Here is a 12,569-nt window from a genome sequence, read left to right as displayed (position 1 = left end):
TTGTATTTGTATACTTCACAATTCAGCAATTCCACTCCTTGGTCTGTTTTCTTGCACATGTGTACCAGGATTCAAAAATAGAAATGTTCATATAAGTACTGTTTATAACAGCAAATATTTGTGGCAACCCAAATATTCAGGGTTTACAGAGAGAGAGGGGTGGAATAGATAGGTGTAAATGATTAATAATGTTCTATTACTTGAGTTAGGTGGTAAATTCATAGGTATTATTATGAATTTTAATATATGTATCTTATATACAGTTTTATGTATCAAAAAATATATTTAAAAAGATGAAAGATTGAATCTGAGCCATACATCTCTGGTAGTGTAGTGGTTAGAACTTAGTTCTCACCTTGCTGTGACCCCTGGTTCAATTCCCCGTCAGAGTTAAACCTAAACCTTGTTTACTGTCCCCACCCTGGTATGAAAAAATTAAGTGTGAGGAATGATCTAATTCATTTTTCAATATATACATGGTTATGGTTTTACTTAAAAATATTGAAGTATTTGATTGTTTATACCTTTACGTTGAAACAGCCATGTGTGCAACAGCATGGTGGTAGTTTGTGATATTTTCAGCTCAAATACCATGAGTGATCAGTGGTTTTTTCCCCCCATTTTCCCAAACTTTATTAAAGAAAAAGTAACTACAGTAAATCTCTATAAGTAGTCAATTTTCTGGAATTCTTCCCTTGAAAAGGTGACATTTGTTTTCCAAATATATGCCAGAGCATAAACGGTTCCCAATTGTACTAGGTAGCTGAGAGGCTGAAATCCTAAAATGTTCATTTTCCAACTTTCCCCAGTTTGTAGTCTGTCTTTGGATTGGCAATGGTTGCCTGAACAGCTACTATGGCTTCATTCATTTTTGTCTGTAGCTCTCTGAGCTCTTCTATATACAGCAATCACAGAATTTGAGCAGCTTTATTAAGAACTGCATCTCCTGTGTCAAAACCAAGAATATGCTTGTCTAAAGCAACAGGCATTCTCTCTTTTGTTTGATTTATTTTAGCAGCTGCATCCTGTGTCAGGAGCTCCTGGACCAAACTGTGAATTGTTTTAAACATTACCAGGTAATCATCATGACACTTAACCTGAAAGTTAGCCAAAGCATTACACCAGCCTTAAAATCAAAATTATTTACCTCCAACTCTGGCAAGTGTGGCTCAGTTGGTTGAGCTTTGTCCCATGCACTGAGAGGGTGCCAGTTACAGGCTAGAGCCCCAGTAGGGGGGCATGCAGGAGTCAGTCCATCAATGGTTCTCTCTCATTAATGTTTCTCTCTCTCTCTCTCCTTTTCATTCTCTTTAAAAATCAATAAAAACACATATATTTTTAAAAATCATTTACCTCCAAAATGATAAAAACTCTGCATTTTTAGCTGCATTGTCAGCATTTTTTTATTATCAGGTACCAAGTCCTTGTATTTTTCAGCATTATCTCCATATTCAAGACTAACAGCTAAACCAAAAAAACCAGTGTTCTCTGAGATACATCTCAAAGAATTTAAGCCAGTCACTGCTGCGGATGTTTCTTAAATTACCTTTGTCTTCAATCCTGTAGTGTCTGATTTTCTGGTCTTCAAGCCAAACAATAAAGAAGGAAAATATATATATATATATGAACAATAAAATGGCAATAAATACATATCTATCAACAATTGAATATAAAAAACCATATAAACAAACAAGCAGAACAGAAACAGACTCATAGATATACAGAACATTTTGATGGTTGCCAGATGGGAGAGATGATGGGTGAAAAGGTGAAGGGATTAAGAAGTACAAATTGGTTGTTACAGAATAGTCATGAGGATGTAAAATGCAGCATAGGGAATATAGACAATTATATTGTAATAACTATGTATGGTGTCAGATGGGTACAAGATTTATTGGGATCACTTAATAAGTTATATAATGTCTAATCACTGGGTTGTACACCTGAAACTAATATAATATTGGATGTCAACTGTCATTGAAAAATAAAAAATGATTTAAAAATAAATAAATAAATAAATAAATAAATAAATAAATAAATAAATAAATAAATTCTGTTTCATCTTTGCAGTTGAAGCCGTCAGGATTGTGGTGGTGGTCAAGGATGGTCAAGGATGGTCAGGCTGCACCAGAACATGGTCCAGGCTGCTTGCTCTGATCTCCTGGGATTTGGCCCAGAGATAAGAGGCGAGGCGGTGTGGCAGGACAGTGACAGGACCTGATCAGTGTTATTTGTGGTATTTTCAACTGAAATATCACCACTGGTCAGTGTTGTGGTTTTTCCAAAATGGTAAATAATTCTTGGTAAAATTTCAAACAAGTCATAGCTCAGTTTTCTCTCAATTTATGTGGTAGCTACATTCTTGGAAACTCAATACATATTGAAACCCTTTTAAAGTTCTGTTGTATTTACACTTAACATAGTGTTAGGTTCTGGACTCAGATAATTATAATCAGGTTTTGCACCCACTAGACTACCCAGCAGAATACAGGGTGGGAGAAAAGTAGGTTTACAGTTATGAGTACACAAAACACAGAATTTATTCTTATATTATTACTTATTAATTATTTTCCATATGAACAACTGTAAACCTACTTTTGCCTCACCCTGTATTTGAAGGCCTCGTGGGACAATTCTTTGTTGTGTGGGAATACTGTAAGCCTTATTGAAGTTGAGTTTCCTTAAACCTCACTCATATTAATAATGTCTCCTAATCATTGTGACAACCAAAAATGCCCCTACTGATTTCTCAGTTGCTCCCTAGGAAGAAGAGTATCACCAGAACCACTGCCCTAATGGAAAGGGATGAGAGTGGGTAACTATCAGCTTTCCAGTGATTTGGGCTCTTCTATCATTAAGTCAATTGGCTCATCAGAGATTTCACACCTGGCCACTGAGGGTTGACATGAAAGAGAAAGAGGGGTTGGGGAGGAGGAAATAGTTTTGGTTTGAAAAGATAAAGTGGGCAGAGTCCAGAGGCAGAAGAAAGCAGAAAAGGCAGAGAAGCCTCAATGCCAGGTCCTCAAATTGGGAGTTATTCAAGACAGTGTGCTGTGAATCTTCGATCTAACACTGTAAAACTCCTCCATGAGGAGTCTACCTATCAGGACCACTTTAAGACCCAAGGAGACCTTGGGACACCTAATAGCATGGAAGGGAAGAATCTGTACCTGTGCTTGAAGTGGGGTTGGGAGGATTGGATCTAAAACTTGAGAATACTCCAATCTAGGTCAGTGAAAAATGGACCTCGCAGTTACACAACTTTATTAAATGCGTGAGGATGTTGTTCTCTAAGCAAAAGGGGCAATGAAGTCAACATGTGGCTTTTCTGGCAATGCCCACAAATGACATTAGTAAGGACTCCACCAGTTGTACTTCCCCTTTACTGATATTTGCATAGAAGTCCCAGCTGTTCACTGACCTCAGCTTTAAGGTAGGGGCAAGAGTGAAGAAGGAAACAGGCTTAACAGATATGCAATTGAGCCAAAGGATAAGGTGGCTCAGAATAACTTAGCAGGACAAATAAAGCACTTGATACAGGTGCCGTGCCGGGAGTCAAGGACCGGAGATTGGGTTCAGTTGCGGAAACTGGGCATCCTGAGTCTGTCTAAGATAGCGAAGCATTGGAAAGGCACACTGTGTGGTAGGGAACAACAAGAATAACTGCCAATATATAAAGTCTAGCCTGGGGGCAGCCAGGAATGGGGGGAAACAGATACTGTAATAATCATCTGCCCATTAGGCAGCTGAAAGGGAGAGGCCTGATAAATACACTGAGGCCACACTTACTGGCTCACAAGAAATAACTTATAAAAGTTACATTAAAAGAAGAAATATGAATATCTCTTGCAAACCAGATTGGAGAAGTGTTGTCAAGAAGGAAATTAATCCTTGTAGAATCCACAGTCTAGAGTGGAAATCTTCCTTACCACACATCAAAGTGCATTTAACCCCACCACTCACAGAATCACAAGACAATGAGTTGACATATTGTTTGGAGGGGCAGGTTGCAGAGTAATGCATAAGGTTTTATATAAAATATTTTATCTACCGTAGGAAAACAACAACACATGAACACATACACACTTGTAAAAACATAGAGAAAAGTATGAAAGGATATACACCAAACTGTTAACACTGGCTACTTTAGGGGGTTTGATCAGCGATGGGGGTGGATAAAGTGATCTATATATTTCTTTACATATCACTTGTTAACCTATCATATGATAATTTTTTTTTAATTAAATCTGGTAGAAAGACTTGTACTCTCTCCTCCTCTCAGCAGATTCAGCAGAAATTGGTCAGAGGAGGAAGTTCATTGACATTCAGCAAACACGGGAGACAGACGAGACATGGAACATGATCACTTCTGTAGGGAGGGGTGGAGCATGTTTCTGGAAAAGGGGAAACAAAGACATGGGGGGAAAAAGGGCTAAAAGGGAGAAGACTTATAGGAGGTATAAAGAAAGGGGACAAATCTGTGAAGGATGACAATCCACTGGAGTCCTGGAGAGCTTCTACATGCGATGCACCCAAGAACCAAAGCAGTGAGGCCTTGTGCCTTTCTAAAGGAATGAGGTAGCTAGGCTATGGGCACAATGCTTATCCTCACCTTCAACTTGGTGTGGCTTTGGATCAACCACCTGAGCCTGAAAACTGCTTAAACTTTCTTCAGAGTCCAAGGTATATGGTGTACTTTAGAGAAAGGCAAAATGTGGTAGCAGAACAGGTAGTCAAAGAGAGAAATAGCTGCCTTACTCCCTCAATGGATATCCACAGCACTTTTGTGAACTATGCGGTAGCAAGGAGTACCTACCTGCAAAAGACTATGGGCAACAAGGTTTCAAGGATAATCCACCCATGGATGACAATCCAGCTGGAGAGACAGTAAGGTTCATTTCCCCTTACCAATGGTTTCCCACACCAATGGTTGCTAAAGACTCACCTTGAGGGTCAGAAAATAGAAGGGACAACCACCGACATGCAACTGCATTCCAAAGCAGACCAGATCCCTAAGTGCATTCTACATCATCAAAGAAAGAATGATCTGTTTTGGTATGGTTCCAATGTGTGTGTGTTTTAAAGTGTAGTTTAAAAAAATTAATAATGTCATGCATCAGTTCACTAGTTCTCCCCAAGTAAAGGGTACTTAGAATTATCTGAGGGTGGGAGGGAATGCTTTATAAAACCAGATACCCTGGTCCCCAGCCCTAGGTAAGAATTCCTGCCTTTACAAACTATTAATAAAAGTGTGTCATAGCACTCAGATGTCTAGGGACAGAAGTGAACAAATGAAAGGTGAGAACCACATTTTCTCAAAGTGTGGTTTCCAGACCAGCAGCATCGACATCAATTGGGAACTGAGTAGAAATGCAAATTATCATGTCCCACTCCAGACCTTACTGAATCAGAACCTCTGGGGATGGGACCCAGCAATCAGTTTTAACAATTGATGCATCAGGGTATTCTGATGCATTCTCAAGTTTGAGAATCACTACTTTAATCAAATCTAAAGCTTTTAAAAGTCATCACCCTCCTTGGCAGACCACCCACCTCTCACACCTCCCTGTAATAATTGAATCCATTGGACCACCTCCTTTTGTTTAACTATCTCATCCTTGGTTTCTCTAATTCCTCCTGTTTTTTATTTCTCCTTTAGTGTCTTCTTTGCCTCTTCCTTTTAAGCAAATGTGAATGTATGTCCAATGTTCAACCATCTGCCCTTACATCCTTCCTTCTCCATTCTTCTCTTGTCATTCACTCTCATGATTTCAACGATCATTTCTATGTTGATGCCGCGTGACATCTAAGCCCTCTGACTGAATATCTACAGGCTAATATCAAACAGTTTTCCACCAAGTGTATATCCAGTCACTGCTTCAGATTCAACATACCCAAACTTCCCCACTCTCCATGGTAAGAAAGCTCATATTTACTTTGATGGCTCCTTTTCTCTTCTCACCTGATGCATCTAAACATCCCGTTTAATGTTTCTTCACAATGTCTCCTGGATATGTCACTCTCTAATCCTTTTCACTATCCAACTCTAAATTTTCAGCATCTCCCACCTGAATGATCTTCAAGATAGTTTTCAGTCTCCCCTCTTTCAATCCCTTCCAAACTGCCAAACAGCTGTTCATAATAACATTGTTTGCACCATATTACCTCCCTGCTCAAAAACCTTTTGATAGTTTCCTATTATTCACTGCTTCAAATCTAAATTGCTGGTTAAGACCCAGCAGAATCTGGCCTTTTTCTTTGCACCCATTTATCCCTCATCTAGTGATCATGTTCATATTGTAGGTGTCATATTGTAGGAGGAAGCTAAATGTTAGCCATGACTATGGCAAGCACTGTCCCTGGACTATTCCTAATTTCTCTTAATCAGTTGGCTCTTATCCCCTGGATTGGAAAACCTGAGCCTTGCCCTTTGGTTTTGATGGATTGGTGCAAATCTTGTCTCTGCCTTATTGGACTCGGCTCCCTACTTGACTCTTGGTTCTGCATACAGCTCTGGCTTTAACATCACTCTCCTACAGCTTAGGGGGAAAAAGTTTGCTCCACCAACATTGGTGATGAGGAACCCTTCCAGCTATGCAACTCATCCACTATCTCCCTGTTTTTCCCCATCAGAGGAGCTTCATGACCATTGCTTGTATATTAAACTTTCTATCTCAGTAAATCTGCTTACTCACTGAGCACCTCACACACACACACACAAGTTTCTCATCCTCGTGGTGAGCTCTTTGTTTTTTTTATATTCTTTTAATATTCTATCAATCTTTCAAGACATCCTGTCCAGCCAGTCTGAAATCCCTGCACTCATAGGGTAGAATGGTTTGATACCAGTTAGCAGATCACAGTCTGAGGTTGGGTTTCCAGGGGCCACAAAGGCAGATATAGCTTTTCAGGTTGTCCAAATCAGTAAGAGAAAGAGAATAGTAGGTCCATTCCAAGCCCAAGTCTTTGAAATGGAGAAAAACATCAAGAACTATTGAGACAAGATGCAAACATCCACTTCTAAGGACTAGAGCAGAGTCATATATAATATATTGACCTTTTAAATTAGGCTGTTAGATGTTGGAGGTAATAGCAGGCCAAAAAAATGAAGAATTATCTTGGAACAAGGAGAGTGGTAGAATATTTGCCAAGAACAATATTAGACACTCAGGGATCAATTTATACGATGGCAGAAGCATGAGGGTGATATGTTGGTTTGAAGGTTGAAAGTTGAAACAGATACTAATTACATGTGCTTCCTGCCTTCCAGGTTATGGCATGGAACTTTTTTTTCCTGCCCACTTTGAATTCTTCTCTGTAAGTTCTCTTGTACCTCCATTCTGTGTTTAATGATCAGTACCTTTTTTTTATTCTGTCCCTCTCTCTAATTATCACTCCATTTTTTCAGAGCCTTAATAACTTTGTTGGATTTTATTATAAATTTAATGATAAATATAATTCACATGTAGTAGATTTAATTAGAGGATACAAAAGAAAAGTTACTGGAGATTAAAATAAAATTATTGCCCAATTTAAAACTTCAGTAGAGACATGGTCACTGCTGAAAACAATATTAGTTTTCCAGTGGATGGACTAGAGAAATAGCACACAATATTAGAGCAAAAGCACCGGGAAATTGAAATTATGATTGAAAATATAAGAGATATACTTATAAATATACTCTGAAAACCTAATATACAAGTAATAGATTTTAGGAATGAAAAAAAAAAAATGTATAAGTTATAAGCAGGAAATGATAGAAGAAAACTTCCCTGCACTTACAAATTCCACAGATAAGGGAGAAAAATTTTACAAACTTTCAGACAAAGTAGAGGTTTCTTTTTGTTTGATTTTATCAAGAAGAAAGCAGACTAGGACTAAGGCTCTCATCTTCCTCAGTGAAAGCAAGAGGATGATGGAATATCTATACACAACTGAGAGAAGAGGGATACCATTCAATAATTTTATGTTCATCCAAGGTGTCATTCATCTGGGCAAAAGACATTTTCAGACTCTCAAGGACTCAAAGAATTACTGAAGAAACTACCTAATCAAATTAAAATGAAATCAGATAAAGATTTCAAGATAAGTAAAGATTTAGGTCCCCAAGAAACAGTGGTTATAATATATAAAGCTAAATATAAAAACACTTTCCTACAGCTTAGGGGGAAAAAGTTTGTTCTACCAACATTGTTGGGTGGGACCCACTAATTGGTTTTAACAAACCTTCCAAGGGATTCTGATGCATTCTCAAGTTTGAGAATCACTGCTCTAGCCACACATATATATACACCAAGGAAAACTTCTTATCTGAACTACAGCAATTACTGCCTAATTGGTCTCCCCACATCTTATTAGTCCTTTGTAATCAATTCACCTTGCAGTAGTCATTAATTTTTATAAAATGTATAGCAGAATGAGGGGAACATGCTTATTATTTAATGTTGATATATCTAAAGAGAAACAAAGATTAAATGATTGCTAAAAATAGAATGTAACTGCTAGCAAAACAGAGCTATATTTAGAGAACTCCTAAATTCCTTGGGGAGAGGGAAAGGGTAACTAAGGGATTTTTTAAAAACTTGATATATCTAGCAAAAGTAAAAAAAAAACACACAAACAAAACCAAACCAAGAAAAGGACAAGAAGTATAACAAACAAAACATGAGGGAAGGGATAAGATAAAATATATTTGTTGTCACAATAAGAGAGGTTGGGTTATATTATCCTTTCCTCAAAAAATGAAAGACTGCATCACACAAGTGCAAACATAATGCAGAAGTAGCAATATTAAAATCAGATAAAGTAAAATTCAAAGAGAAGTGAATTAAGCAGAGCAAAGATATGCTTTTGTATTGATAAAAGCCACATTCCACAGAGAATTTATGACATAAACCTTGTGCATTGAACAATGTAGCAATGAATACATAGGAAAAAACTAGAAATGCAAAAACAACTTAATAGAAAGCCATAGTACTATGGGAAAATTTATATACCTCTTTGACTATTTAACAAATAAAGGGGGCAAAAGTAAGCAATTATATAAAGAATCTAATACAATCAACAAATTCAACTTAATATAAAATTGAACCAGAAAATACACATTCTTAACATATATCCATAAAACACTTCTAAAAACCAAACATGTACTTGGCTACAGAGAAAGCCTAATAAATTCCAAAAGGTAGAAATTTAGAGCTGCATTCTTCAGCTAACATAAAACAAGAAATTAATAAAATAGATAATTCCCCAAAATTGAATATTTGGAAATGAAGAAATATTCTTCTGAACAGTCTCTGCATTGAACAGGAAATCAAAATGGAAGTTACAAATTATCTAGAGATTAATTAAAGAACACTTCATAAAATAAAATGTATGAGATGTGGTTAGAGTTAAACTTTGATGAAAATTTATAGCCTCAAATATTGTTTTTATTAGCATAAGGGTGAAAATAAATGAACTAAGAATTTAACTTAAATAATAGAGAAAAAAACAACACTAACTTAAAGAAAGTAGAAGGAAAAAATTAATAAATATAGAAACTAAAATTAAAGAAATAAAAACTACTACTACCACCCAGCACACCCACCACATCCCCCACAGACACAGACACACAAAGGATAATGGATAAAACAAAAATCAAAAAGTCTATAAAATAAACCACCTCCTTCAGCACTCTAATTTTTTAAAAGAGAGGAAGATTAAAATGTACACTATTAGGAATGAAAAATGAGATATAACCACTTAAATAAAACTTTGAATTAATTTTAAGACACAAATATAAGGAACTTTTCAACAACTTTGAAAATCTGAAGAAAACTAACAAATTCATAGCATTACATAAAGTATCATAATTAATTCAAAAAGTGGTAGGAAATCTGCACAGATTCCAATAACCATAGGGGAAAAAAAGGGAAATTTCTGAATTCAATCTACTCTTAAAAAAAAAACTATGCTACTCACACTATCCCAGATTTACATAGATCACCCCAATTTTTTCTACACTTGACCTTTAAAAAGTGTGACAACAGGATACAACAAAGAACAAACTATAGACCACCTTTTTACTTATAAATATAGATGCAGAATGTTTTAATAAAATATTAGCAAATGGATTCCAGCATAGTAGTAAGAAACTAATTCACTCTGATTAAGCAGGATTTGAAGAATGCAAATATCATTAAATTTGGCAAAATATCAATATAATTCATTATATCCACAAATTAAAATAGATGAATTATATAATTTTATGAAAGGTAATGAAGCTGCATTTAATATAACTCAGCAGGCATGGCTGATAAGAAAACTTTTAAAAACCAAACTTGGAAGGAAACCACCTCAATTTGATAGACTATTCAGTTAAATTCGATGAATACTATTGGAATTACTGTGAGTAAAGAGGCAACATCAGGCCTTAGTCTGCTTCAGGCCTTCTTGAGAAAGACCTTGGTCTCCCACTGCACTGAAACAGAAAAGTTAAGACAAATGGAAATGTTGTGTTTGTCTTGGTAGCTGTACGGAACTGCCCACGGGTTAGGCCATCTGTGGTTGCCACTTGCACAGATAGAACTCAATATATGATAATGCACCCATTGTTTTTCACTGAGAAAGAATGTACTTTGGCTAGATAACTAGAATCAAATTGTTAGACTGTTACCTTGTGCCACACATAAAATAAATTCCAGATAAATTAAAGATTTAAATTTTCTCATGAAAATCTTAGAAGAAAATAAGAAGAATATTTTTATAACCTCAGAGTGCGAGAGACCTTTTTAATCAAAACAGGAAATTTGGAAGCCATAAATATTGACAAATTTGACAGAATAATTTCAAACTTTCTATGGGGTGAAAGAGTGTAAAAATCTCACTGAGAGAAAATATCTGCAATTCAAATAAGAGAAAATAGTTTAATAGCTCTATAATATAAAGAATTCCTAAAATTATCTAAGAAAAAGCCTGCAACCTAAAGATTATGGCAGAGGTTGGGAATGGGCAAATCACAGAAGTGGAAATACAAATAATAAGAGTATGAGAAGTTTCCAACCTCATAGCTTGTCAAGGATATAAAATATTATAAATTTGAGATAGTATATTTTTTGCCCCTTAGACTGGGACCACTTTAAAATATTGATAACATTCAGTACTGGCAAGAAGATGGCAAAAAAGCAACTCTCTTACTTTAGTAGACTCTTGTATCTCTAGTAGAAGAGTGAGTTGTTAAAACCAATTTGGAAGGTAATCTGGTAGTAATTATCAAAATTTTAAAATGTACAAACCTTTGATCTAGCAAACCTCTTCCAGAAGTTTATCCTAATACTTTATTTTTACAAATGATCAGAGACCTATGCCCAAGGATATTCACTACAGTTGGCAGTGACAAATAAATAAAGAAAAACAATCTGAAGGTCTATCAAAATGGTAATCAACAAACAACATGTGCTGGCGAGGGTATAGAGAAAGGGGAACCCTAGTCCACTGCTGGTGGGAATGCAGACTGGTGCAACCACTATGGAAAACAGTATGGAGGTTCCTCAAAAAATTAGAAATGGAACTGCCTTTTGACCCAGTGATTCCACTCCTAGGAATGTATCCTAAGAATCCTGAAGCATTAATCAGAAAGAATATATGTAACCCGATGTTCATAGCTGCACAGTTTACAATAGCTAAGATCAGGAAACAGCCCAAGGGCCCATCAGTAGATGAGTGGATCAAAAAGCTGTGGGGTATTTACACCATGGAATACTACGCAGCTGTAAAGAAGAAAAATCTCGTACCCTTTGGGACAGTATGGATGGACCTGGAGAATATTATGCTAAGTAAAATAAGCCAGGCAGCGAAAGACAAACATCACATGATCTCGCTTATGTGTGGAATCTAAAGAACTTAATAAGCTGATGAACAGAATAGATTCAATGACATGGAAGCATAGATGAGACTGAGGAATGTCAGAGGGATGGAGGAGGGTGGGTGGGTGGAGGGGGAGACAGTAACTAAAGAATTTATATGCATATATGCACAACCCAAGGACATGGACAATGGTGGGGAGAGGGACTGGGGAGAGGGATGGGGCAAGGTGGAATGGATCATTGGGGAGAAAAAGGGACATCCGTAATATTTTAAACAAAAATAAAATTTAAAAAAAATGGTAATGGTTAAGTTACAAGACAGCCATCCATACACTGGAATACTGAAATGCTGAAATAGAACATGAGTTATAACTGTATATCTGTTTGCCAGGAAAGTTGCCCATGATATATTGTTGTTGTTTAAAAAGATGCAGAGACTGGCTGGACATGGCTCAGCAGTTGAGCATTGACCTAGGATCCAGGAGATCAGGGTTCGATTGCCTGTCGGGGCACATGCCCGGGTTGCGGGCTAGGCAGCCAATCAATGGCTCTCTCATCATTGATGTTTCTATCTCTCTCTCCCCCTCCTTTCTTCTCTCTTAAATCAATAAAGATATGTTTAAAAAATAAAATAAAATAAAATAAAAAGATGCAGAGTATTCTGCATAGTATGATGCTATTTTTATTTTGAATAGGTGAGGGAAGGGGCTGTACATCCATATG

General features: G+C 36.6%; 1 pseudogene; it reads right to left on the bottom strand.

Moving 5' to 3' along the window:
- Positions 1 to 788: 788 nt before the first annotated feature.
- Positions 789 to 5,806, bottom strand: LOC107526201 (tRNA-splicing ligase complex subunit RTRAF-like; annotated as a pseudogene).
- Positions 5,807 to 12,569: the final 6,763 nt, after the last annotated feature.

This window comes from Miniopterus natalensis, chromosome X, assembly GCF_054644295.1.
Source record: "Miniopterus natalensis isolate mMinNat1 chromosome X, mMinNat1.hap1, whole genome shotgun sequence".
In the NCBI taxonomy this organism is placed as follows: Eukaryota; Metazoa; Chordata; class Mammalia; order Chiroptera; family Miniopteridae; genus Miniopterus; species Miniopterus natalensis.
This window is presented reverse-complemented; position numbering and strand designations above follow the sequence as displayed.